This window comes from Manis pentadactyla, chromosome 19, assembly GCF_030020395.1.
Source record: "Manis pentadactyla isolate mManPen7 chromosome 19, mManPen7.hap1, whole genome shotgun sequence".
NCBI classification, from domain to species: domain Eukaryota; kingdom Metazoa; phylum Chordata; class Mammalia; order Pholidota; family Manidae; genus Manis; species Manis pentadactyla.
Genome location: NC_080037.1, coordinates 14388761 through 14414690, shown reverse-complemented (window position 1 = coordinate 14414690; position 25930 = coordinate 14388761). Strand labels below are relative to the sequence as shown.

General features: G+C 48.7%; 1 long non-coding RNA gene across 1 annotated transcript; it reads right to left on the bottom strand.

Annotated features, from left to right (window-relative positions):
* Positions 1–371: 371 nt before the first annotated feature.
* On the bottom strand, positions 372–24747 carry LOC118926834 (uncharacterized). The gene is made up of 3 exons (XR_008994903.1): positions 23999–24747; positions 22716–22779; positions 372–890 (listed from the first exon to the last, which is right to left on the bottom strand). It is a non-coding gene; the product is annotated as an uncharacterized LOC118926834 (long non-coding RNA).
* Positions 24748–25930: the final 1183 nt, after the last annotated feature.

The window sequence follows — 25930 nt, the reverse complement described above, 5'->3', positions numbered from 1 at the left end:
CCCAGGTATCTCGGAAGAATCATGGGTTGTCATATCAATGGTGACACATGGCAAGGATATTTCAAGGCAAAAACAGGGGCCTGGCTAGACCTGTTTTCCTCTATCCTCCACACAGTCACATGGGGCATCCACGTGAACACAGTTGTCTTTCTTCACTTAGTACATGTCTCTGTTACTTTCAATGTCCCTCATTTTCATGTTCAGCATGGAGTTGAGCTGAGGTAATGAGTCACAGGGAGGACTTGTGTTCTGTATTTCACGTTTGTTAAGCCAGTGTGAGAGAGGCACCTTTGCTTCCTGCCTGTATCTCCAGGGGGAAAATCCTGGGGTGAAATATCTTTGAAACCCAAATCAGTCAGAGAGAGAAATAATGTCGGAGAAACCTGTTTATTGCTTACAGTTGTCCACTTCTGCTCTCCCATTTCTCTCATGACCTGGCTGATCCAGATATGCCCTGCTCACCCTTGTAATTACCTATCAATATGGAGATGGTCTATTTTTCTCCATCCCTTGGAAACACCTATTGATTTGGAGATGCACTAAGGCCAGGTGAGAGATTCTGGAAATACTGCAATTTTACCCACACACCCACTGCTCCAGAACTCTCGCCTCACAATCTTCTCGTTCACCATCTTCCGCAATAGCCCCTGTGCGAGAAAACTGGAGCATTGTAACAAGACTAATAACAGAATAGCAACAGCAAGAAAATCATGATAATCCTCAAGCCAGAGGATTCAGCTAGGTTCAAAGTCCTATGAAGATTAAATCCATAGTTTTCCCATTCCACAGGTGGTCAACAGCTGAACAGGTAGGGAGTTCAAAGCAATCATCATGTGGCAGCTGCAGCCAGGGGGCAGGTCCAGGTCACAGGGACTGTAGATGAAAATAACCTTAAGAGCGAGAAGATACATGTTTTAATGATGCCAGCATATGCAAATCTTGTCCATCAGGTAGGATGCATGCAAGAAAGTGGTCCTGTGATAGGACAGTGGCAGGAATGGGATCTCGTCCTGGTCTAGTATACCAGGCTTTCACCCCCCTCCCTGTGGGAGTTACAGATGGGTCAATATACAGGGCTACGGGAGGTACATGCACTGGCCATAAAGATAAAACAAACTTCCCTACAAGATACTCTTACCTCCTGGACGTTTTGGGTACACTACCATGACCTTTGGGGGCCATTCAGCTGTTATTCCGGGAATACACAGGAGGCCAGCTTCCAGGCCTTTTCCCCAAGGTGCCAGATGGGCCAGCCATTGCCGGTCCATGTGTCAGAATGTCCACAGCCATTTCCACTCAACAGAGTCTCCAGAGTTTAATGCATTAGGGGCTGGCAGCAGGATGTTGCTCTGCTGGCCCTATCCTGGCTTCCATAACTCCTCTTTGGTTTGTACATACAGTTGTATAGGAGAGACAGCAAGGTGTGTTAGCATGTCCACAGGGCTCAAGGCTCCTTTTCAGGGCTTCTCATTCAAATGCTCTAGCACCATCCATAAGCAATGCGACCAGCCCCATAGACTGTTGGTGTCTGACTTCAGGCCAGATTTCAATAAACCACTGTACCTCTCTATCATGCCTGCCCCAGTAGGGTTTTATAGTACATAAAACTTCTACTTTATTCCTAATTGCTGCACCAATCCTTGTAATGCATGTCCAGTAAAGTGGGTGCCTTGATTGCTCTCAATCACCTGTGGCCAGCCATAGGCTGCAAAGAGATGCTCTCTGCCCCTCTTGGTGGTTTGCTGATCTGCGTGTTGTGCAGGAAAAGCAACCAACAGTCCAGTAGCTGTGTCCACACAAGTCATGGCATCCCGATATCCTTCTGATATGGGCAGAGGCCTAATATAGTCTACATGTCCACTGACAAGGGGTATCAGCCCTTTACTATTATCCCATGTTGCTGCAGGACTCGGTGTTAGTCCCTCTTAGAGCACACAAGGCACTCCTTCTGAGCTCTGCTGACTTCTGCAAAGGTCAACGGCAAGCCCCACTGATGGGCAACTGCCCATATTGACTTTTGTCCTGAGGGCAACAAATGCTGATGGAACCATTGGACTCCATCAGAAGCAGGCTTTCCCTCTAGGCAATGCACCTGGGTCAATGTGCCTGCTTCATCACTCCCTGGGGACGCCAAAGGCATATGTCCAGTTACATGATATATGGTAACTGTCTTAGTCTGACCAGAGGCCCATAGGTCTTGCCACAACTCTTGCCCCCAAAGGGCCTGGTGACCAACCATCCAGTTGGCATGGTACCATGTCGGTAGCCACAGGGTCAAGCCCCAATAGACGGCCCAGCTGTCAGTGCAGACAACTATAGGGGAGGGATCCTGGGTGATTATGAGCCATACTGCCCACAACTTAGCCATTGACTGCTTTTTCCCCCTCTCCCCTCCATCCATATTGTCTCAGTCTCAGGATAGAAAGCCACAGCCCACCACTTCGGGGGCTGCCCATGACTGGAGCCATCTGTATGCCAAGCATCTTCAGGTATAGGGGCTCTTCCCTCCTGATAAGGACTCTTAGCTACCAATGGTCCAAAAGCAAGTTTTTCCTGCTTTCCACTGGTATACGTCACTGGCCCCAATAAGCATTGGAGTTCTCCACTTAAGGGGCTAGTAGAGAGGTTGCTACACTGCTGTAAATATGCACCCCATTTGGCCAGTGTAGTCATCTGTGCCACACCACAGCATGGCTTTTGGGTCCAGTCTCACATCTACCCCATGATAGGAGAGGTGGTTATTACCTTGGTTGGAGCTCTTTGGTGATGGGCTCCGTAGCCAGCAAGGCGTGGTACACAGCAGCCAGTTGCTTCTCTATCATGGTGCAGCAGACCTCTGCTCTATTCCATAGTTGTGACCAGAATCTAATAGATTGGCGTGTGCATTCAAGCTGCTGCCAAAGGCCCCAGCCATAACCATTTCCATTACATGAACATACAGCTCACAGGGCCTTGATGAGTCCATTACACTCAAGGCCTGTACGACCTTGACTGCTCGGTTAGCAGCAGTAAAAGCAGCTGCACATGTCTCACCCCAGTCCCACCTGATGCCCTTTTGTACCAACTGGTATAAGGGCTTCAGAATTTGTGCCAAGTGCAGGATAAACACTCTCCAGGAGCCCAAAAGACCCCCAAACTCTTGTAATACTGCCACAGTGGTAGGGGTGGGGAAAGCCTGGACCTTGTCTATGACCGCTTCAGGAATAACTTTAGTTTCACCTGACCAGACAGCCCCCAAGAACTTTACAGACAAACCAGGTCCCTGAGCCTTGGTGCTGTTCACAGCCTATCCTTTCTCCTGTAGATGTTGTGCAGTCTAGGAACTGCCGCTTCTAAATCTGCAAGAGAATCAGACGTGAGCATATCATCAATGTAGTGATACAGCCGCACCATTTGTGGTTTCTCCCATGTGGCCAAGTCCTGGGCTACAAGTCCATGACAGATGGTGGGACTGCGGAGGTGTCCCTGTGGAAGGACAGTCAATGTCCACTGCTGGCCTTCCCACATGAAGGCAAACTGTTCCTGGCTTTCCTGTGCTATGTCAATAGAGAAGAAAGCATTAGCAAGGTCCACAACATAATGATACATTCCTAGTTCATGACTGGCAGTGTCCATGAGGGCTGCTACAGAGGGGACAGCAGCACGCAAAGGGGGTGTGACTATATTCAATTCCCTTTAGTCCATGGTCATACACCAGGAGCCATCTCGCTTTTTCACTGGCCACACTGGGGAATTAAAAGAACTATGAGTGGGCTTTTATGATGCCCACCTTCTCCAACTCCTATAAGAGTTTCTCCAATTTCCTTTTGCTCCATCCCCAAGCAATTTATACTGCTTAGTATTTGTCAACCATCAAGGTACAGGAAGAGCTCCAGGTGGGTGCTTAGCATGTCCCCTCAGAACTGACTTTACCACAAGTACCCTCAGTCTGAACTCCCCTGCAGTGGTCTGTAACCACAGGCCCTGCAGCATATCGACCCCTAAAATATATTCAGGGATGGGAGAAATGTACACAGTATACTCCTTTGGGGGTAAATGCCCTATCCCCAATGGGACTGGGCTTTCTTCACTCTAACTGCCTCGCCCCCGTAGCCATCTATCACAGCAGGGGTCCCAGGAAAATGCTCAGGGTTGCCATAAATCAGAGAACATTCAGCGCCTGTGTCCACCAGCACTAGGACTGTACATTCACAGGGACCAATGAATTGATAATTCTACATGTGGCCTCTGGCCCCACCACATCCCTCAAGGTGGGGACCTTGACCCCTCCAGTCAAACCGTGATGCCCAACCATCCTCCTGTGGGGGTGAGGGGCCAGGCAGAGCCTGAGTACTGTCTCTTAGGAAGTCTTGCAGGGACGCAGGCCAGACATGGGGCTTTGCCTCCAGATTCCATGTCCTGGACCTCAGCGGCTGGAACTGCTGCTCTGGCTGTAATTGGTGCCACCGTTGTAACAAGATCCTATTGGGTGCACATCAAGATTTTCTTTCACCACACCTTTATCCAATCAGCCCACATCTGGTCCTCGAGACCTCCATGGGGTCCTTTGCCCCTCTCTATTCAGTCATTGCCCGTACTTCTTTCCATGATCTTACAGTTTCAACCTCCCCCAGATCCGCTAAAGTACAAGTAACCTCACTAATGGGTTGCCCTATGTGGGGGGAAGAATAGCCACTAGGGATGCAAAGAGAGATGGGGGAGCTGTATGCAGCACCAGATTTCTCATTCCTACAGTGAACAATTCCTCATCAGGGCCCTGGGGGTCCATATTATAGATGATATTTTTCGTGCCCAGCTCCTGTAACACCTGCTGGAGCTCTTACCCCAGCTAGTCGGCTAAGTATGGTAAATCACCCTGATTAGGCCCAACTGCCCTGATGGCTGCTGTCAGCCAATCTAGAAGCACCCAATTCCCTGAGGTGTGATGAGCACTTTGCAATTGCTGCTGGAGAGAAGGGTGAGTTGTCAGGGAAGCCAGTGTACCCTTTCAAAACCTAACATAACAATGTTTTCCATCCCCATATCCCAGAGATGCACAAGCCATGTGGACAGAGGTTTCGATGGCTTCTGCCAAAACCGGATGCTCATGTCCACAAGTTCATCCTGTGTATAGGCGCGGAGCATGGAGAGCTCCACAATCTGGGGAGGGGGCGGCTCCTCCCCGAGGAGCCCGTGGTTGCTGTGTTATTTTCTTAATTACAACCAGGTGGACCTCTAATATGGGAGAGGCTAGTGCCTCAGGCAGTGGCTTCGGCAACAGATCAGCCCTCAGTCACACCCCAACATCTCCTCTACCATCTCCTGGGCTGAAGGCACCTCTCTCTCCTCCCCCTCCTCCATGGCCTCCTGCAACGTGGATTCTCCTGATGTCTCCTTCCTCGCTGCTAACGTATCTTCCAGGAGTGCAACCTGGCTTCTCAGTAACTCTCTCTCTTTCTTAAGGGCATCCCATAGGTCATCGCCCAGCTCCTCCAAGCGATGCTCAAGTGTGTGTCTCTCCTGCCACAGTGTCTCTCTCTCCTCAATAACCCTTTCCACTATCTTGAGAAACAGACATCCCCCAGTCCCGGCTGCTACAGGACCCTTCAGGGCCTCACAGGAGCCTTCTCTCTCATGGAGGGCTAGTTCCACAGCTCCCAGTGTCTCCACCCTTCCCCAGTTCTGGGGAAGGCCCCAGCCCTCTAGGCAATGCTTTATCCTAGACCAACTCCCCACTAGGGGCTGCTCAATTGGAAGCCCCACACATAGGAGGCTACAGGGTGAAGATGTGCCCTCTACCGCTGCAGCCACTGGGACCTCCCCATCATCCACATGGGGGGTTCTGGGCATCTTGCCACCATCTCTAGGGGGGCAGCCTGCCCAAGGGACACACCATGTAGACATACTTAGGATTAAGAGGTCCTTCTAAGGCCAGATATAACTCTGGGGGTAAAATCCTGGGCAAAATACTTTTGAAACCAAAATCAGTCAGAAAGAAATAAAGTGGGAGAAACCCGTTTACTGTTTACAAGCAGTAGTCCACTTCTCTCCCATCTCCCAAACTGGCTACAGAAGAAGGGACCCCACCCAACCTCTCCAGTCCAGGTATGACCTCCTTCGCCCATGTAATTACCTATTGATATGGAGATGGACTACTTCTCTCCACACCTTGGAAACACCTAGAGATATGGAGGTGCACTAAGTCCAGGCAAGAGATTCTGGAAATATGGCAATTTTACCCACACTGCCTCTGTGGTGGTACTCTGTTGCCAATATACCATGACAAAAAGAGGGTCTGGAAAGAAATTCATATGTCAGAGTTTGATGAGGAGTCCATCAAGACACAAGATCTCTAAGTCTCCAGGATTTTTTCTTAGAGCATGTATCCTCTCAGTCACTGAACACAATATTAACCAGAAATATGCCAACATGTGAGCACACCATTATGGTTCTTTATGTATGAAGTGAGCTGTGACTTCTAGTCCCCACAAATGCAGCCTCGTTGCTCACAAGTAGTTCTTTGGCCAGTGTACCGAGTACCTTCCTTTGCTTTTTTTCTATGCTTTCCATCTTTACTGTCCCTATTGTTCTACACTCTGCCCCTCATAGAAGATAGATTTTTCTCAATAATGGGTGTGCCCTCTTCCCGGGACAACATTGCTCTGCCTCCCATCAAAACCAGCTTGGGTTGCTGTGGTGTCTGTCCTTCTTGTTTAATCTTCATTCCCTGCTCCTCACCAAGCTCTGCAGGGCCCAGCTGCAGGCAGAAGAATATGAAATCCTATGGGAGTCACGGCATAGAGACAGTTTGACTTCCTCGCATCACTGAGCTGTATGCATCCCAGTGGACTTCTGGGAGCACTGCCATGTGCTCACTTGTGGAACTGAACATCTCCTCTGCTCTTAATGTAGCCAACGAATCCCTGTGACCAAGATGACAATACTCCCACCAGATTCCCAGTTAGACTCCATAATTTAGGTGTTCCCCACCTTCTGCTGTGTTACTTGTCGTCCCTGTGTGCCAGACCTGTTAACATTGGAGCTAGCACCAGGTTCTAGGATAGAGTTTAAAGCAAAGCCATCAGGAGGGTCTGGAGCTGTGCTCACCCCTCCATTCCAGGCCAAGCCTCATGCTTCACTCCCCACTGAAGGGTGTGGCCCCTTAGGGTGGAGGACAAGCTCACACTCCTGGTGTAGCACATGCAGAGTGGGGACTGTCTTTCTTCCTAATTTACTCCCACTGTCCCCGTCCGCCGTAGTGCTCTCCTTTCAACATACCAAATATTCCCTTGCACTTATGTGCCTTTCCAAAGGTGCTGGCAGCCTTGTCCAGATCTTCGCATTTGTTCTTTCCCTGCACTCACTGCTGGCATCCCCAGGGCCTGTCTCCTCTAAGGTGGCTCTCTTAGTGAAGCGGTCACCTGGCAGCTAGGAGAGATGCCTCTACCCTCACCTTGTGTGCAGGTGTCTATGAAGCAAGGCTGAAGCTTGGCATCCCTCAGGCCCTGAATGGCCACTGTGAGCATGAAAGATGGATATGATCTGAGAGCTTTTGCATTCCATCCATTGTTCTGGTCTCTATGTATATATTCCCCTAAGCCATCTATACCCAGGGTTTCTGATGAGAGCAGGCTGAATGAGGTAGTAATTCTTTGAGGATGAAGATAGGCTAGTTCCCAGAATCAGTGGCAAAAAGGGATGTGCAAAGGCTTGTACAGACTCAAGGCTGAGGAGGCTGTGATGACGATCTTGAAGAAAAGGTCCATTTTGCTCGATTGCTCAGGACAGGAACACAGGACAGTCATCACAATAGAATATCTGAGACCTCCTGAAATAGGCTTCTCAATCAACCTTTCTCACACTGAGGGTATTTGTGTCCCTGTGTTAGGACTGGATGCCATATTCCTGATTGGGGAAGTGAGACCTGCTCGTTGGGACAGGCCCTGTCTGGGGAGCTCTGCAGCCAATCACAGTGATCGGTAAGAGGAGGATGAACAAGACCCAGTTTACCCCAGGCATCTCTGAGGAATCATGCGTTGTCATGTCAATGGTGAGATGGGGCAAGGACATGTCAAGGCAGAAACAGAGAGGGCTGACTAGACCTGTTTTCCCCCATTCTCCACATGCTCACATGGGGAAATCCACTTGAACAAAGTTGTCTGTCTTCACTTTGTACAGCAGTTGCTGTTGGTGGGCCTGCTTTTCTGCTTGTCCAGTGGCAGTGGCTCATCCCCACAGCTCGTCTCTGTGTGCCTGTTGAGTGTGCTAGACATGGGGGCTATGCAGTGGCATGCAGCCACAGGACCAACTTGTTAGGAAGGTGTCAGAGTTCAGAGCTGGCTCCTGCAAGTACCCTACCAGCTGGGCTCAATGCTCTGTGTTTTATTCCCAGTCCTCTCCACCCTGTAATTCTAACAGGTCATCTGCTTCTTACCAGGGCTTTTCGCATTTTTCTCATATTTCTAAATTTTTTCAAAATTCAACTGAGCAGAAGAATGTTATATTCAATGAGTACAAAATCCCTATTTTGTCATTTTTTGTATTATATAAATGTATCCATGCATTGATGTCATATGTCACATACATTAATGGTAATTGGGGTGAATATTGTATGAAGTATGCATGTATGAAATACATCAGGAATTGATGCAAGTTTTATAAATTCCCCAGCTTTATTCTTGTCCAGTTTCTTTCCTGAGGCTTTCCATCATGTTTGACTTGGCTTTATCTCTACAGTCCCTTCCCTCTCATTAATACAACCTATGTCCAGCATGATGACATTACTTCTGTCTTCTTGACATCAGAATTATTTCTACCTAACAATCCTGGTTTTCTTGAAAATAGTTTTTGGTTATCTTTCATACACTACCCAACAATGATAAGTTTGCCAGTAGGCAAACAAACTGCCAAATAACAAAAAAGGGGCAAAAAAATCAAAGAGTGTCCATTGGCCTCCCCACCCCCATGGACTCTGGATGGCCTTTCGTGTCCTGACCACATTCCTCAGTTCATGTCCCAGGTGGGCAGAGCAGTGGGGCACAGGATGGTCACGATAACACTGGATCCTGCTGGCTGTGGTTTTATTTCCAGAGTTAAGTTTGGATGCTTGCATGGACTGGAAAGAGCCTCCCAAGCTGGAGGGAGATGCACTTGAGGACTCTGCTGCCAGCAAGTGTGAGGGTCAAGGATTTGGCCTTCTGAACAACATTGAACACAAGTGTCTCAAGAGAAAACTGTACAGCAAGTGGAGACTGACATGCAGTTTTCCTGGCCTCCATCTTAGGGTGCAGAGGTAAGCACATCTGTAGCTCTTAGCTGCGCTTAATTTATACTGCTGTCTCTCTAAGACGACAGCTCATCATACCCTAGTTTCCCACCTCCTCCTTTCCTCACCCCACCCGCTGATGCTGCCTCGCACTATCTGGTCTTCCCTCGCTACCACGCGGGCACTCACCCACTTCGTCTTCCCTTCCCTTTCCTGCTTCCCCAGCTCCGCTGCCTCTTTCTTCCAGAAGCGTTGCCCTTATGCATCTCTTGCACAGGGGCCCTCCTCCTGGGTGTTTTAAGGACCCTGAGCTATGACTTCTAGCTCAGCTTCTCCATGTGAGCAAGATGTGCTGAAGGTGAAGACACAGGGCCCTGATTATGAACCTACATGAGAATCTGGCGCACAGATGGGAGCGCCATAGTGGCCTGCCGTCTGGTTTCTCCTCAGCCCCATGACGCACAGGTATGTGATAATCTGCATGGGACCTCCAGGGACTCAGTATCTATCCCGGGCCTGGAGCTGATAGGTGGAGGACAGTGGATGACACCTTTACAGACACTTGCCAAAAGTAGCAGCAGCCAGGCCTCCCAAATGCGTAGACCACGAGGTACTTAGCCATTGAGGCCTCTCCTCTTTACTCCATTACCACTTCGACGTGTTCACTGAAGAACCAGGAACAATGAACTGACTTGGCAAATGAGGCAAGACAATATAGGACAGCATTGTAGTGAATTAGGAAGATGTAGGGGGAAACCAGGAATACAAGATAATCTTCACGTTAAGACAAGTCCAGTTGAGACGGAAAGTGATTACCTGAGAGTGTCGGAAGGAAGACAAATCTTAAGGGCCAATGGGAAAGAAACTGATGGTAGCAGAGTTGGAGAGAAGAAAAAATGGGGTGAAACAGAGAGGTCTAGAGAATAGCTCCAAATCATGCTGTCATAAAATAAACACTGATGAGCTCTGAACTAACAGTACCTGACCCAAGTCCTTGCCCCTCTGATTTAAGCATTCTTGGGCGTGGTCTGGGTATCAAAAAATTTTTAATGTTCCACTAATAGGTATCTAGGTATTAAAAGGACTATGGATAATGTAGGATCTCAGTAACCAATATAAAGGAATCCCATGTGTGTGGTTATTTCAGAGGAAAGCCGAACATCGGCCATGCATGGAGTCAGCACTCCTCCCTCAACAGGGAGCTATTGTGCAACGGGATAAAAGTGAAGAGAAAAAATATAGAGGGATGGGCTGCACATACAATCTTTTGTGTCTCCGTTTCTCACTAATTTTATAGTAGAGATACAGGAAGAAATAAATATTACATAGAAACCTAGTGTGCAAAAATAATGCCTCCCCTTCTCTAAGTAGGGGAATCTCATGCTTGCTTCTCCACTTTTCAAATACACCTGCAGTTCACTATTCACTCAGTTGACTGCTCAGCCGGCCAGCTGGTTCAGACCGCAGCTTGAAAACATGAGCTTTTATCAGATTTTGTCTTTATACAAAAACCCGTTAAAGAACCTTGGGTCTCTCTCTCACTCCCCTATGTTTATCTTTTTCATGCCCTTTACATGAAACAGGGACCTCAGAATATGTCCAAATCGAGTTCCACCATTTCCCGGTGGGGAGGGCTGGTGCCTCTGGCACTGGCATGAAACACGAAGACAGACTCCTTAGGGGGAAGGCTGGACGAGAGAGTGATGAGAATTTAGTATAGCTAGCACAAAAGCTATTCACCTGCACTTCAGTTTTGTGGTCTGCGTATTGAGAAGATTCACAGAAACGGCCTGAGTGCGTCCTGGTGGGAAATCCCCTCCAGAGAATGTGGGTGTCCGCGGGGTGACAGTGAGGGGTCTGCGGTCACACTCCCACTCTCAGTGGCTGATGCCGATTGGAGCTGCTCCTTCTTGGGTTCCTTCCTTGGCCTCTTTGGAGAAGGGTTTCCCTGTCCAGCTTTATTCCCATCCGGCCAAGGTGACCCAACAGCGGCTACTGCCTGTGGACCCCTTTCCTTTCCCTTTCCCCAAATGTATGGAAAGGGCCAGAGGCCTGTGATCTAGTCCCAGGTTTGTTCACGTGAGGTCACAGGACATCAGTTGGTCCTTAGTCCCCTGGTAACACCCCCCGGCACCTGGAAAAGGTGGAGCTGGATTTGGACATATTCTGAGGTCCCTGTTGGCTCTCAATTCTAGGACTCTCTCCACAGCCTGCCCCTTCTCCTCAGAGAGGCAAGAAGTAGGAGAGGACGTGTTTCTCCCCAGGGCTCCTCTCCTTCCCACAGCAGTCTGTTTCTGGATGTGTGGGGCAGATGCTCAACTAAGCACATCCCTCCGTGGAGGTGTGAGAGGGCCGGCCCTTCGCTCCAGAGGACGGACACTCAGGAGGGGTAGTTGCTGAGGAGAGGGCGGTGGCGATGTGGCCAAGGCTCTGCCTCAGCTTTGAGCTGGGAGACTCTGCACACTCTGCCCCTCAAATAAAACATAGCATTGCTGTCATGACAGGCCTACCCCTTCACAGGAACTACACTGCCGCCCCTCCTGGGAAAGCCAGCTCAGTTGGCGTGGGGTCTGTTCTTGACTCAGTCCTCAGACCTACATCCTCCACTGTACCCAGCAGGGAGCTGCCGCAGGCCATACACCAGGACATCCCATGAGGCTCACTGGGTGATGATGGTTTGGGCTCCTCAGTTCTCCCTGAACTGCGTGCCTACTGCTGCCCTCACACGAGCACCGCCATCAGCTCGTTTGAGGAGACAGAAGTCTGCGCTTCTCTGGATGTGGCCCGTAAGTCCTCACTCCCACGGTGACACACCTCCAGCTGGACTCCCAGGGAGACCCCACCATTTGGATTCCAGCACCTATGGCTTTGTTGAGATTTGTCATCCCTGTATGCAAGGCCTGGACATACTGGTTTGAGCCGGGCTCTAAGAGAGAGTTATGAGCACGGACCTCAGGTGAGGCGGAAGCTGCACTCACTTCCTCATCCCAGGACAAGCCTGTGACTCCTGACCCCACCGTAGGACACTGGACCCAGACAGGAGGGACCAGCTCACCCTGTGGCCCATGTACAGAATCGTCTGTGTGCTCCTCACTTGCATCAAATGCCTCTTCGACGTGCAATGCTCTCATTTTCATTCCCAAACAATGTGCCTTGATTTCTAGTCTTTGCAAAGATGTGGCAGCCTTGTCTACATGTCTGGATTTGTTCTTTCCTGGAGCTCTCTGCCATCATCCCCAGTGTCTGTCTCAGCCAAGTTGGCTGTCTTGGCGAAGCAGTCATCTGAGTACCAGGGCTCAAACACCTCTACTGTCACCTGGCCGACATACGTCCTTAAAATAAGGCAGAACCCTGGCATCTGCCCACTACATGAATGGCCAGTGTTTCTCTGGACCAATAAAGATTAATTTTAACTTTCATTCCATCCATCATTCTGGCCTGTATATGTATCTTCCCCTAAGCCATTACTTTCCAGGGTATATGGTGAGAGATGCCTGAATCCTACTGTGGATCTTTCAGAATGCAGGCGTGCAGTTCCCCGGAATCTATGGGTCAAGGGTCTGTTTAAGTGCTTGCAGATTCAAGACAGAGGAGGTAGTGATGATGTCTCCCAGATAAGGTAGTTTGTGCTCAATGGCTCAGAGGAAGAAACTAAGCCTTTTCTCACAATACAGTATCTGAGGCCTCCTGAGATACTCTCACTAAGCATGCTTTTGCCCAGAGGACATCTGTGCCCCCAGGTCAGGACTGGATCCCCGGAATGTCATGTGTCATGTGGGTCCTGCTCATGGTGACTGGCCCTGTCATAATATATTTGCAGCTAATGAAGTCAATCAGGAAGAGAAGGACAAAGAAGACCTGCCTTCCCCCAGGTATCTGTGAGGAATCATGGGTTGTTAATGTCAGTGGTGACATGTGACAAGTACATTTCAAGGGAAAAACCAAATATTAAGACAGTGCCAAATATACGCATTTGTATCTGTTCTACTCTTGTGAAGTATCCATTTCCACAATGTAGTCTTTCTTTACTTTTGTGCATGTTCCTTCTATCATCCCTCAATTTAATGACCTGCAGGCAGTTGAACCAGGCATATTAATCAGTCACAGGGATGCTTTGCAAGCCAGGGTCACTGCTTTTCCTAAAACCAGAATGAGAGGTGCATCTGCTTTCTGCCTCCTTCCCAGTGTTACCACATTACTGAGATAGCAAATCAGGAATGTATGTAGAATAAAATTCTTATATTGCTCAGTATTAAAAGACAGGCCTTCAAGACACGAATTCTCTGAGTGTGGATGGTGCCTTAAAGCCTGTGCTCACATGGTCACTGAGTATACTATGAACTACATGTGTGCAGAAGTCTGAACCCACTTATATGAATCAGTGCTGAGTCATGACTTCTTCTACTTAGCCTAGTTCAACTTGCTTCTCATTGTTCCAAGATGTGGCCATTGAAATAAGTACCTTATTTTCAACTGTCTCTCTCTCTGCTGCCTGTATTGCTCCGCACTCTGCTGCTCATATAGGAGAATAGATCTTATCTAAATGACGCGAGTGCCCTATTGCTGTGACGACATAGCTCTGCCTCCCACCAGCACCAGCTGAGCTGCAGTGGTGTCTGTCCTTGTTAATCTTCGGTTCTATGTTCCTCCCCAGGCTCTGCAGGGATCTGCCACAGGGCACACAGCACAATATCCTACAGGAGTTGTGGTATGAACACAGATGGACTTTCTCAGTTCACTCTACATTGTATGAATCTGAATGGCCATATGGGAGCACTGTCATTTGCTCATATATGGAATTGTAAATTATTGCAGCACTGAATGTGGCTAGTGAGTACTCCACTGCCAAGATGCTAAAACTCCCACAGGATTCCCAGTGAGACACATGCCTTAGGTATTGTACAACTCTGAGAGAGTTATGATTTCTCATCTCTGTATGCAAGCCATGTAGACTGCTTGATGAGAATCAGATTCTAGGATAGAGTTTTAAGGAAAGACATTGGGAGGGTCTGGAGCTGTGCTCATTCATTGTCCAGGCTGAGCCTCATGCTTCATGCCCCAGTGTACTGAGTACCTATTTTTGGTGCTCTCTCCCTCTCTCTGCTTCCTCTCTTTACTGTCCCTGTTGCACCACACTCTGTCCCTCATAGAGGAGGATAGATTTTCTCTCAATAACAGGTGTCCCCTACTGCTGGGAGGACATTGCTCTGCTTCCCATTAAAACCAGCTGAGCTGCTGTGGTGTCTGTCCTTCTTGTTTAATCTTCACCTCTGCACTCCTCACCAGTCTCTGCAGGGTGCAGCTGTGGGGGGAATGTGTCGTCCTCTGGCAGTCACAGTGTGTGTACATTTTGACATCCTGAGTTCACACTGAGGCGTGTGCATTCCAGTGGCCTTACGGGAGCACTACCATCTGCTCCCTGGAGGATCTACAGGTCTGTTCTGCTCAGAATGTAGCTGGTGAGTTCCCGTTACCAAGATGATAACACCCCAGCCAGATACTCAGTGAGACCCCGTATTTTAGGTGTCCCACACACCTCTCACTGGGTTGACGTTTCTCATCTGTGTGTACAAGACCTGTTGACACTGTGGCTGGTGTCAGGATCTAGGATAGTTTTAAGCAAAGATATCGGGAGGGTCTGGAGCTGTGCTCACTCCTTCGTTCCAGGCCGAGCCTGAAGCTTCACGGTCCAGGGAAGAACATGACTCCTTAGCATTGGAGGGCAAGCTCACACACGCATGTGTAGCACGTGCCCAGTGGGGACCGTCTTTGTTCTTAATTTTCACCATCTCCCGCCCCCGCCCTAAGTGCTCTCATTTTCACATCCCATGTATTTCCCTTGCAGTTCTGTGCCTTTCCAAAGATGCTGGCAGCCTCGTCCACATCTTCGGATTCATTCTTCCTCTGTGCCCCTCAAGTGCCCGGCCAGTTAGGCGAATGCTCTGTGTTTACTTATCCCTTTTCACCCTGTCATCCTTTATGGTGTTCAACAGGTCATCCCTTTCTCACTAGAGCTGCTCTCTTTCTTGTATTTCTTAATTTTTATCAAAACTCAAGTGACCAGAATAATGTCTAGGATGTTATATTCAATGAGTACAAAAACCCTACTTAGTCATTTGTTCTTCTGGATAAATATACCCGTGTATTCATATCATATGTCACGTACTTTGTGGATAATTGGGGTGAATATTCCATGCAGGGCACATGTATGAAATGCATCACATATTGATGCAAGTTTTATTTTATAAGTTCCCCAGCTCTTTTGTTCTCCAGCTTATGTCTCCCTTCAGGCTTTCCATTACCTTTGACTTGGCTTTATTTCCACAATCCCTTCCCTCCCATTTATATAACCTATGTCCAGCATGATATCATTGCCTTTTCTTCCTGACCTAGGAATTATTTCTACCTATGAATTCTAATTTTCTTGAAAATGATTTTTTGATTATCTTTCGTACACTACCCAACAATGATAAGATTGCCAGTGGGCAAACATACTCCCAAATGACACCAAAGGAGAAACAATTAAAATGTGTCCTTTGGCCTCCCCACCCCCATGGACTCTGAGCTGGCCTTTCGTGTCCTGGCCACCGTCCTCATTCATGTCCCGGGTGGGCGGAGCAGTGGGGCACAGGACGGTCCCAATAACACTGTGTCCTGTTGGCTGTGGTTTATTTCCAGAGGTGGGTTCCGCTGCTTCTGTGCAGTGGAAGGAGCCTCCCAACCACACTCTTGAGGGCTTGGCTGCCAGCAAGCCTGAGGGTCAAGGGTTTGGCTTCCTGAAGAACATCCAACAGGAGCATCTCAAGAAAAAACTATACACCAAGTGGAGACTGACATGCAGATTCCCTGGCCTCCAGCTAAGGGCACAGAGGTGAGCACATGTGTAGCTCTTAGATGCACTTACTCTGCACTGCCGTCTCTCTTGGACGGTAGCTCATCTAGTCCTACTTTCCTGCTCGCTCGCTCCTTTGTTCACTCCAACCGCTGGTGCTGCCTCCCTCCATCTGGTCCTGCCTCGCTTCCAGGCGGGCAGTCACGTGCTTCGCCTTCCCTTCCCCGCCTCCCCAGCTCCGCTGCCTCTTTCTCCCGGGAGCCTTGTCCTAAAGGATCTCCTGCACAGGGCCCTCCTCCTTTGTGTTTTAAGGAACCTGAGCCAGGGTGACTCGGTGAAGCTAAAGACAAAGAGCCCTGATTATGAAACTAAAGGAGAATCTGACGTACAGGTGGGAGTCCCACAGTGGCCTGGAGTCTGGTTTCCCCTCAGTCCCTCAGGGCCTCACCGGAGCTGGCATTACGTGGAGGACAGTTTAGACAACACCCTACGGGGACACTGTAGAAAGCAGCAGCAGCAGCCTGGTTCCCAAACACACAGAGCATGAGGTACTTAGCCGTTCAGGCCTCTCCCCATTATTCCCATTACCCCTTCTACATGCTCACTAAACAGCCTGGAACGATGAACTGAGTTGGAAACGGAGGCCACAGAATATAGGACAGTATCCTAGTGAATTCGGAAGACTCGGGTGAGAGCCAAGAATACATGACAGTCAGCCTCAGACAAGTCCAGCCGGGAAGGAAAGTGACTACCTGAGACTGTCAGAAGGAAGGCAGAATGTTTAGGAGAGAAGAAAACAGTGGTGTGAAACAGGGTAGGTCTAGTGAGGAACTGCAAATCATGCTGTCATAAAATAAACACCAACTGAGCTCTGAACTAAGCATTCTCGGGTGGGGTTTGAGTATCAGTATTTTTTTAATATACCAAAAAACAGGTAACCAGGTATTAGAAGGACTGTGGATCTAGTAGGATGTCAGTAACCAGTGCAGAAGTGTCCTGTGTGTGCGGCTGCTCCAGAGGGAAGCTGAGCACCAGCCGTGCAGGAATCAGCACTCCTCCCTCAACAGAAATACTGTGCAGCTGGACACAACAGGAGAGAAAAAAGAGGCCTGGGCTTGGCATATAACCTGTGTGTACCTCAGTCATCACTATGTTTATAGTGCAGATACAGAAGAAATAAATATTACATAGAGACTCAGTGTGCAAAAATAATGCCTCCCCTTCCTTCAAGTAGTGGAATCTCATGCTTGCTTCTCCACTTTTCAAATGAACCTGCAGTTCACTGTTCACTCAGTTGTTTCTCAGCCGGCCAGCTGGTTCAGACCGCAGCTTGAAAACATGACATTTTATCGGATTTTGTATTTACACAAAACCCCATCAGAGAGCCTTAGGTCCCACTGTCCTACGTTTATCCTTTTCATGCCCTTCTGTACACTGGCATGAAACACGAAGACAGACTCTTTCCTTAGGGAGAAGGCTGGACAAGAAAGTGATGAGAATTTAGTATAGCTAGCACAAAAGCTTTCAACCTCCACTTCAGAGTTTTGTGGGTCTGCCTATTGGGAATATTCTCAGAAACGGCCTGAGTGCGTCCTGGTGGGAAATCCCCTCCAGAGAATGTGGGTGTCCGTGGGGTGACAGTGAGGGGTCCGCGGTCACACTCCCACTCTCAGTGGCTGATGCCGATTGGAGCTGCTCCTTCTTGGGTTCCTTCCTTGGCCTCTTTGGAGAAGGGTTTCCCTGTCCAGCTTTATTCCCATCCGGCCAAGGTGAGCCAACAGCAATTACTGCTTGTGGACCCCTTTCCTTTCCCTTTCCCCAAATGTATGGAAAGGGCCAGAGGCCTGTGATCTAGTCCCAGGTTTGTTCACGTGAGGTCACAGGACATCAGTTGGTCCTTAGTCCCCTGGCAACACCCCCCGGCACCTGGAAAAGGTGGAGCTGGATTTGGACATATTCTGAGGTCCCTGTTGGCTCTCAATTCTAGGACTCTCTCCACAGCCTGCCCCTTCTCCTCAGAGAGGCAAGAAGTAGGAGAGGACGTGTTTCTCCCCAGGGCTCCTCTCCTTCCCACAGCAGTCTGTTTCTGGATGTGTGGGGCAGATGCTCAACTAAGCACATCCCTCCGTGGAGGTGTGAGAGGGCCGGCCCTTCGCTCCAGAGGACGGACACTCAGGAGGGGTAGTTGCTGAGGAGAGGGCGGTGGCGATGTGGCCAAGGCTCTGCCTCAGCTTTGAGCTGGGAGACTGCTAGGCTCCAGGTGGGGTGAGCACAGGCTGGAGGTGACTTTAGGGAGGTATCACCTCTAACTTGGGACCTCCCGCTCCCCTTCCACCAGCCCCCAGCGGCCCCTCCCGGCCGTCCTCCCTGCAGGCGCGCCATGCTTCTGGCAGCTGGAGCACACCCCTCCCGGCTCAGCTGCCAGGCCTGACAACCACCTGAAATGGAGTCTCTTCTCTCTCTCCTTCCCCAGATACCTAGCACTCCTGGAACCAAGCTCTTTCTGAGGGGAAACAACCCATCCTCAGAAGTAGCTTGTTCACTTGAACAACAAAAAAAAGTCTGATACGGCAAGTCAGGTTAAAGCCCAAACAGAACACTAAAGGGATCCTCTCCTGAGAATAAGCGTCACCCCTGGAAACCACTCTCCATGATTTTTACTCCAAACACTGGTTGGATGGGAGAGACCCCCCACCTTTAGCCTCCAAGTGTGGTAAATGACTCAGGAGACCAACGCCTAGATCCACACCTAGTTCTTAGAGCCCATTAGCTGGGCTCCTGTCAGTTCCCATTCTGTAGAGTATGGATTTGGAAGCAACTGGAGGAAAACATGTCAAACCAGACACTCCTGGTCTGCAGATGGGCTGTGCTGGGAGCAGACGGCATGAACTATGCAGTGTTCTTGCTGAAAGTGTTCAGCCTGAATTACTCACGAGGCACTTCTCAGAGAACTACAGAATTTTGACCTGTGAATAAGACAGCTGGCCTGTTTTTCTTCACAGTCAATATCACCACAAATAAGATGACAGAAAGGGGAAGAGATATTTTGGGTTTCAAAGGACTACAAAGATTGTGTCCCTCTATTTCTTTGGTCCTTTGGAACCAAAAACACCTGCTCACCTTTTTATGCTTGTCTTTGACCCTGGTGACATCTACTTCTCTGTGGAGGAAAGGTCAGTTGTCTGTTTCAATGGTCTATATCCTCCCCAGCCATAATGGCCATTTATATATATTTAAATTTTATCCAAAAGATGAAATGTTCTACTTTTAGGTAATTTTATGTCTTTTTTGAATTAAGAGAAAACAAAGTAGAAGTTATGCCTGGGTTTAGGATATCCTTCCCAATAAAGAGAAGATGACATAGTTTACAGGTCAGATTTAAAGGAAATCTGTTAACACTTACACATTGTTAAAGGCTATCATTGTCCACATCACCCAGAATCTGCTGGGACAGTGGAACATCAAAATGAAATACTGTAAAATAAACAAGCCCATGACATTTATGAATATAAGAGATATAGCTAGAGGAAGACTTACTATAACCCATTCCACACAGCAGCCAAGGTGAGCTTTCAAAACCAGGAATCAGATCGTGTGGTTTCTAATCACATTCAGAATAAACTCCAGATTCACAAGTCTTAGGTCAAGTAGCCTGCCTGCTTCTCTGACCCCACCTTGCAGCAGCCCCATGTTCTTTCTACTATATTAGGTTGTGATGCCAGAAGGCAGCATATGCTTAGGCACATTTCAGATGAGCCCAAATCAGGTCTATGACCCACTATCCATATCAAACCCCCTTAATATTATCAAGGAAGGTGTAGCAGATGCTTGTAAGGAAAACTAGCCTCACACACAAATCCCCAAGTACAAATAAACAAGTAAGTTCCATTCCGGAAAGAGCCAAGGATGTCCCAGTGGACTCTTTAAGATGTGGGTCTCTCTGGGACTGTAAATACATACCAAAACTCAGCACCAGCACTATTTTATATATTACTAACTTACCCACTGGAAACTCCTCTGAGATTACAAATGCCTGTGTCCATGTTATCATTCCTTTTCTGTGAGGTTTATTCCAAAAACCCTCAGACTTACTTGGAAGCTTGTATTACAGTGGCCACTTAGCTATATGATGCTAGAAACAAATACTAACTTACTGTACACGCAGAGCAGCTGCCAGTTACACTAGCCCTGAGGCATTCTCAAAGCACATCCCCTCCTGAGAGGTTGGTTAACTTGCTCAGAGCCATGCAGAGTCTCCAGTCTGGTTTACATACACCTCCCCTCCCCATACTGGCCATAGCTAACCAGACTGCTGGTGGACTTCTGACCAAAGGGCAGCATTAATAGGCTGGTGATGCCCCACGGAGGTGGCCTGGGATAAACACTGTGTTCCCCTATAGCCTGTATTGGATGATGATGAACAGACCCAGTAAAATCCTCATATGAGCTCTGGGTGTGACACAAAGCAGAGAAAGGAAATGAGACACCCACCAGTAAAAGACGTAAGAAACGGCCATGCAGCATCGAAGTCATGAGGAAGCAGCAGCCCGTCCATCTTAGTAAAAGCAGAGACAGGAGAGCTGAGTGTCCATGTTGACACAGGGCTAGAAGAACAGGGATGAAGGGCTTCTATGCTGAGGTGATGGGAGGACCAAATGCCTTGAGCTGCATCACATCCTAGTCAGCACCTGATTCTCTGGGAAGTCTTCTGAAGAGGCTTCCTGTTTTAATCTGCCTTTGGAGCTCTTCTGTAATCTCTGTTACATTTGCATGCTTGCTTCTTACAATACGATGCTCTGTCATTGCTTCCCCAGGCCTATTCTTCTACTGTCCTGGTCTGCAAGGCTCTGCCAGAGTACTGAGCTGGGTCCCCAGTTCAGTAAATGACGTACCCGCCATACAGTCACTCAGGACAAAAATCTGGAAGGGTTTAAAAAAAATAGAACTTCTTATTATGGATATTTTTAACCACTGCCAAAAACAGGCAGTGGTGCCTATTATTCAGCTTTACACAGTGTCAACATCTTATCAATTATGTTTCATCTATTCCACACTATACCCCAGATCAAAGAAGTCAATTCCGGATCTTTTCCTTTTCCCCCTCATCCCTCACAACCAACTCATAGAAGAGTCTTAACATTAACTCTAAGACTTGTCCTACATCCATCAATTTCTCATTTCACTAATACCACCTTCATGCAGGCCACCATCATTTCTCAACTAAATTACTACAATGGACTTCTAATTGGTCTCCCTGCTTCGACTTTTGCTCCCTATTTCATTCTAGTGTAAACAGCTGCCAAGATGAACTTTTTAAAGAAATCACATAAGTGTGATTTCCTGTTGCTTTTAGAATAAACTTCCAATTCACAAAGCCCTACATCAGGCCTGCTTGCTTCTCGAAGCGCAGCTTGCAGCCATCTCAGTCCTGCCGAGGGCCTCTTCATGCTCCGTCAGACTCCAAGCCCCTTCCTGCCACGCGCCTCGGCATGAGCTACTGCCCTGGCCTGAAATGCTCGTGGCCAGAGCTTCACCTCATTGACTCCCTGTTGTTTCCCAGGCCTCAGCTTAAATGTCACATCCCCTAGAAAGCCTTCCCAGACCACCCAGTCAACAGGAGTCACTGTTCTCTTGCTATCACACCAGCAGCCGAATTCTGTGTAACTATTCCCACCATTTGATACTTCCATTTATATTTCTTAAAAATTGTCTCTCTCTGCTGGGAACAGGGATGATAAAATGAACTATCCAGTCTATATGTTCATTCTTTTTTTCTTCATAAAAAGTCCTGATTTTGCTCAGGTATCCACTCCTTTGCTGTGCAGCCCTGGGCCTCAGGAGAGGCTGACCCCTTTATCCCCCAACTCTAGGCAACGGTATGACTGACCAATGAGAATCTCATATCCCTGGCCAGTGACTAGCTCAGAACTGAGTATTCAGAGCAATTCTGGCCAAGAAGACCTGAGACAGGGCCTTTGGAGGCTTCTGAGAAAGCTGCTCCCTCTCCAGAAAGGGTCATGGAAAGCCACAGCCCTTTTTCTCCCTCTGGTCATGACTGAAGAAACATTTCTCCAAATCACACCTGTGGGAGGAGTAAGGATGAGCAACTCTGTCTAAGCAGAGTCGACGGAAGGAAAGAACGTGAGTCCTTGACGACACAGTTGAATCAGCCTGACCAGCCAACCCGGGAGTCCACACTCCCCCCTGCTTCCTTCTATGGCTGAATGAATCTCTTGTCATTTAAGCCAAGTTAGGTTCAAGTTTTCTATTACTTATGTGAAAATACACTAACATTTGCAGAGACTTTGTCTACCGTGCTCACTGCTATGTTCCCAACACCTAGAAAAATGCCTGCAAGTGGTGGGCACTTAACAAACATATGCTGAATGCATAGGTGAAAGAGTCTAAAAGAAAATAGTAAAGGAGAAACAATCATAAAACAGCTGTTCTCCATTCAGCCCACTAAGCTATACAGTCATTAAGTCCTTCAGAACAGCTGTCTACTTAGGTAGAATTAAGCACAAAAACCTTCTTGACAAAGATTTTTTAAAATGTCAACCTAACACTGAAGTATGTTCTCATCATTACGAAAGGCAAACGCCCCTACCAAAGAGCACACATGCATTCATAAAGACTTACAGGTTCCTGGGGTTCAGTTTCTTCCCATGCTCCACATCCATCATCTTCTAGTCTGTTGATATACCTATTTTAAAAAGGAAGAAAAATGTTAACATAAAATTCAGAGCTTAAAATATTTTAAAAACATTTTGTCTAAACATATTAGAACCAACCACTGATACACAATAAATATTATCTAAGTGTGTGTTATATAAATATATTACTGATATTATGGAAGAAAACCACGATTACTATAATCGGGATTTTGCTGTATGTAATAAAAATCGGGAAACATTTGACCCGAATTTCCAAGTCTATGTAAAACTGCACTTTCTCTGCTTCCTCTCTTGCTTCCACACTGTGGCCAAAGCACGCAGTTGGTATTAAAAAACTATTGAGTACATTAAGGTACAAGTCTGACCAGGGAATTTTGCTGCTTCAAGTGTTTCAGAGGCATCCCACTATTTTCACCAGGCTTCTTATGACTGAACTTACTACCTTTACAACCTCAGCCCCCTCCCACTCCTTCCCTCACACCCTCCTCAGAAGCCATTCAGCTTTTCTTACTTCTCTGTCATGCCTCCCTACCTCTCCCTTATTCTACTACTACTTCAAAGGCAGGCTTAAGCACCCCTGCTTCAAAGAAGTGTCCCCTAGTGCCATTAGATACATCTCTCTCAGTCCCACCCTATGGCAGCTGTTATTTGTCCTATTAAGACTATGAGGTCCTAGAGGGCAGAGACCACCAACCTTTTCTGATCTGCATCACTGTTGATGGCACAGAGTAAACAACCTTTTGGTTTGCTATCTTCTAAATTTAAAAAAGGGGGAGGAATGTATTTAGTGGGCCCTTGATCACCATTCCAGTACAGCATAAAGTGACAACACTGTGCTACAAAGTCAGATGGGTTTCAGATTGGAAACAGGTAGACATCAAAACCACAAATGACACCCCCTTTGAACAGGAGACACGTAGGAGATGCTGAGAGCTGACAGCTGGCAAGAACCGGGAAGAGGATGCGATCACCGAGCAGGCGGTCGGAACACTGGACCCCCGGGTGGGAGGTGGGGGAGATGGAGGGAGGGGCTCGGGGAAAGCCGGGCGGGAGGAAGCCTACCCCGACAAGCCTGGGCACCCCGGGCTCGAGGAGGGGCAGGGCGGGCGGTCATCGCACCCGGAGGGAGGTTGCGGGGGAGCTGGGAACCCAGAGGGCAGCAGCTGCGGAGAGGAGAGGGGACCCCAAGCCCTGTCAGAGGCCGCGGGCGGGGCCGGGGAGGGCAGCGGCGAGGCGGGGGGCACTTACCGGGGTCCCCGCGCGCGGCGCCGCTGGGGCTCCCCTCCCGCAGGCCCGGGAAGAGGAAGTCCCGGGCGGCCTGGAGGTCCTGGAAGGAGCAGAACTGGACAATAGAGCAGGCCATGGCTCCCGGGAGCCCCGCCCGGGCCCTCACTTCACCTCTGCCGCCGGCCCCGCAACGGCTGCCCAACCGGCGACCAGAGACCCCGAGCCACGCAGGCGCCGGGAAACCGAAGCGGCAACGGTCAAGCTGGGGGCCGCCGCTGGGGAGTACGGCGCCTGCGCAGCACGGCCGGGGCGAGAGGGGCCCGTGCTACGTCACCAGCCGCTAACCTCGGGTGCAGCTTGGACGTGGACGCTCAGGGCGGAGTTCAGCCCAGTTCCGCGCCTACACCTGTAATGGATCCTTGTATTCGTGCTGGTTCTTAGCCAGGGATGATCTAATTGGACGTGGTCCGCGCCGGCCTTTGGGTCCTATAACCAATCTTACTGATGTCCTGCTGTTGGCAGGATCCTGCTATTTCAGGGAATGATCCCTGTTACACCAGCTGCAGGCCAGGGGGGGACGGTGTCCTGCAAGATCGGAGTTTGGAAGGATTCATTCCTCTTCCGCAAGTGAGCCCTGTCAAGGCCAGCTTTCAGCGGTCCTGTAAATTCCCTTAGGGATAGGCCCGCTAATATAGTTACACTGTTATACGCAGGAAATAAAAGACATGAAAAACTTGTTCCCGTGGAGCTGAAATTCTCGTGGCTGAAGCAGGTAGCAGGCAATTACTCGAGTATTTAGGTGAAATTGTGCGAGTGCTAGGAAATAAATACAAAGTGCTAGGACAGAACATAATAGCGGACCTGACCTGGTTTATTGTCTGTTTGGTTTCATTGGGAGGGTGTGGAGGGTTCAGGACCGGAACTGACTTTGTTGTAAACGTCTAGAGGTTGGGATCTCATTTAAGGCCACTTTATAAACACAGTGTCTAGGATGGGCCCTGGCATATACATAGAGCTTAGTAGATATTTGCTGAAGTAATAAATGGAATAGAATGTGTACATAGAGTACTGTAACCAGCATCTATTAGAAAGCAGTTTATACCTTTACAGTACTTTCTGTGCATTGTCCAATTAATCACAATCCCATCTTGAGAGCGTGTGCCTTATGTCAGTTTATTTAATGAAAAAGTTTACCTGTGTCTCTGAGAAGGTTCATTTAAGTTATTTTCCTTAAAAGTAAAAACTAAAAGAAGAATCATTTTATGTTAGCAGAAAGCACCATAGACACATGCCTGCCAGAGGATATCTGAAGTTGTGAGCGGCAGGCAGGCACACACCTCCTGAGCTCCGCTGCTGAGGTTTCCGCGGAGTGTGGGCAGGCTGTGTCAGTGACCATCACCGACCACACAGTCACAGGGAAGCACGTTGCCGAAAATGTGGAGGCTTTACATTACCCAGCGCAGATTGTGTCTCTCCGAGGTAGGGCTTCAGGAGCTAGGAAAAGTGCTGGGACCAGTATCCTCACAGGAGGCGTCTCATAACGCCTTCCACGATCCATGACTGTGAGGTGGGGCTCTGATGACTGCTCAGAGAGGGCTGCTTCCTGAGCACGACTAGCAGCGGGTGCTTGCCTGACTTTAACAGCAGCCTGAGGCTCACAGCATTGAGATACAGGATGGGCAGCAAAGCGTGAAAGGAAGAGCAAGGGACTTGGAGTCTGGAGACCTGAGGTCTGTCCCAGTGAGGCTGCTAACAGGTCACATGAATGGGCAATTCATATCGCCTTCCCGGGCCTTAGTCTCTTGATCTATAAAATCTAAGGGATGTGCAGGCTGTGGTAAGAAACTGGGTGGGAAAGTCTGGGGGTTGGAGATGCTCAAAGGGAGTGATCTAGTTAGGTCCGCAGTGACAGGCCTGGTGGAAGCAGTGAAGGAGAGCGTGCTGAGCATCTCT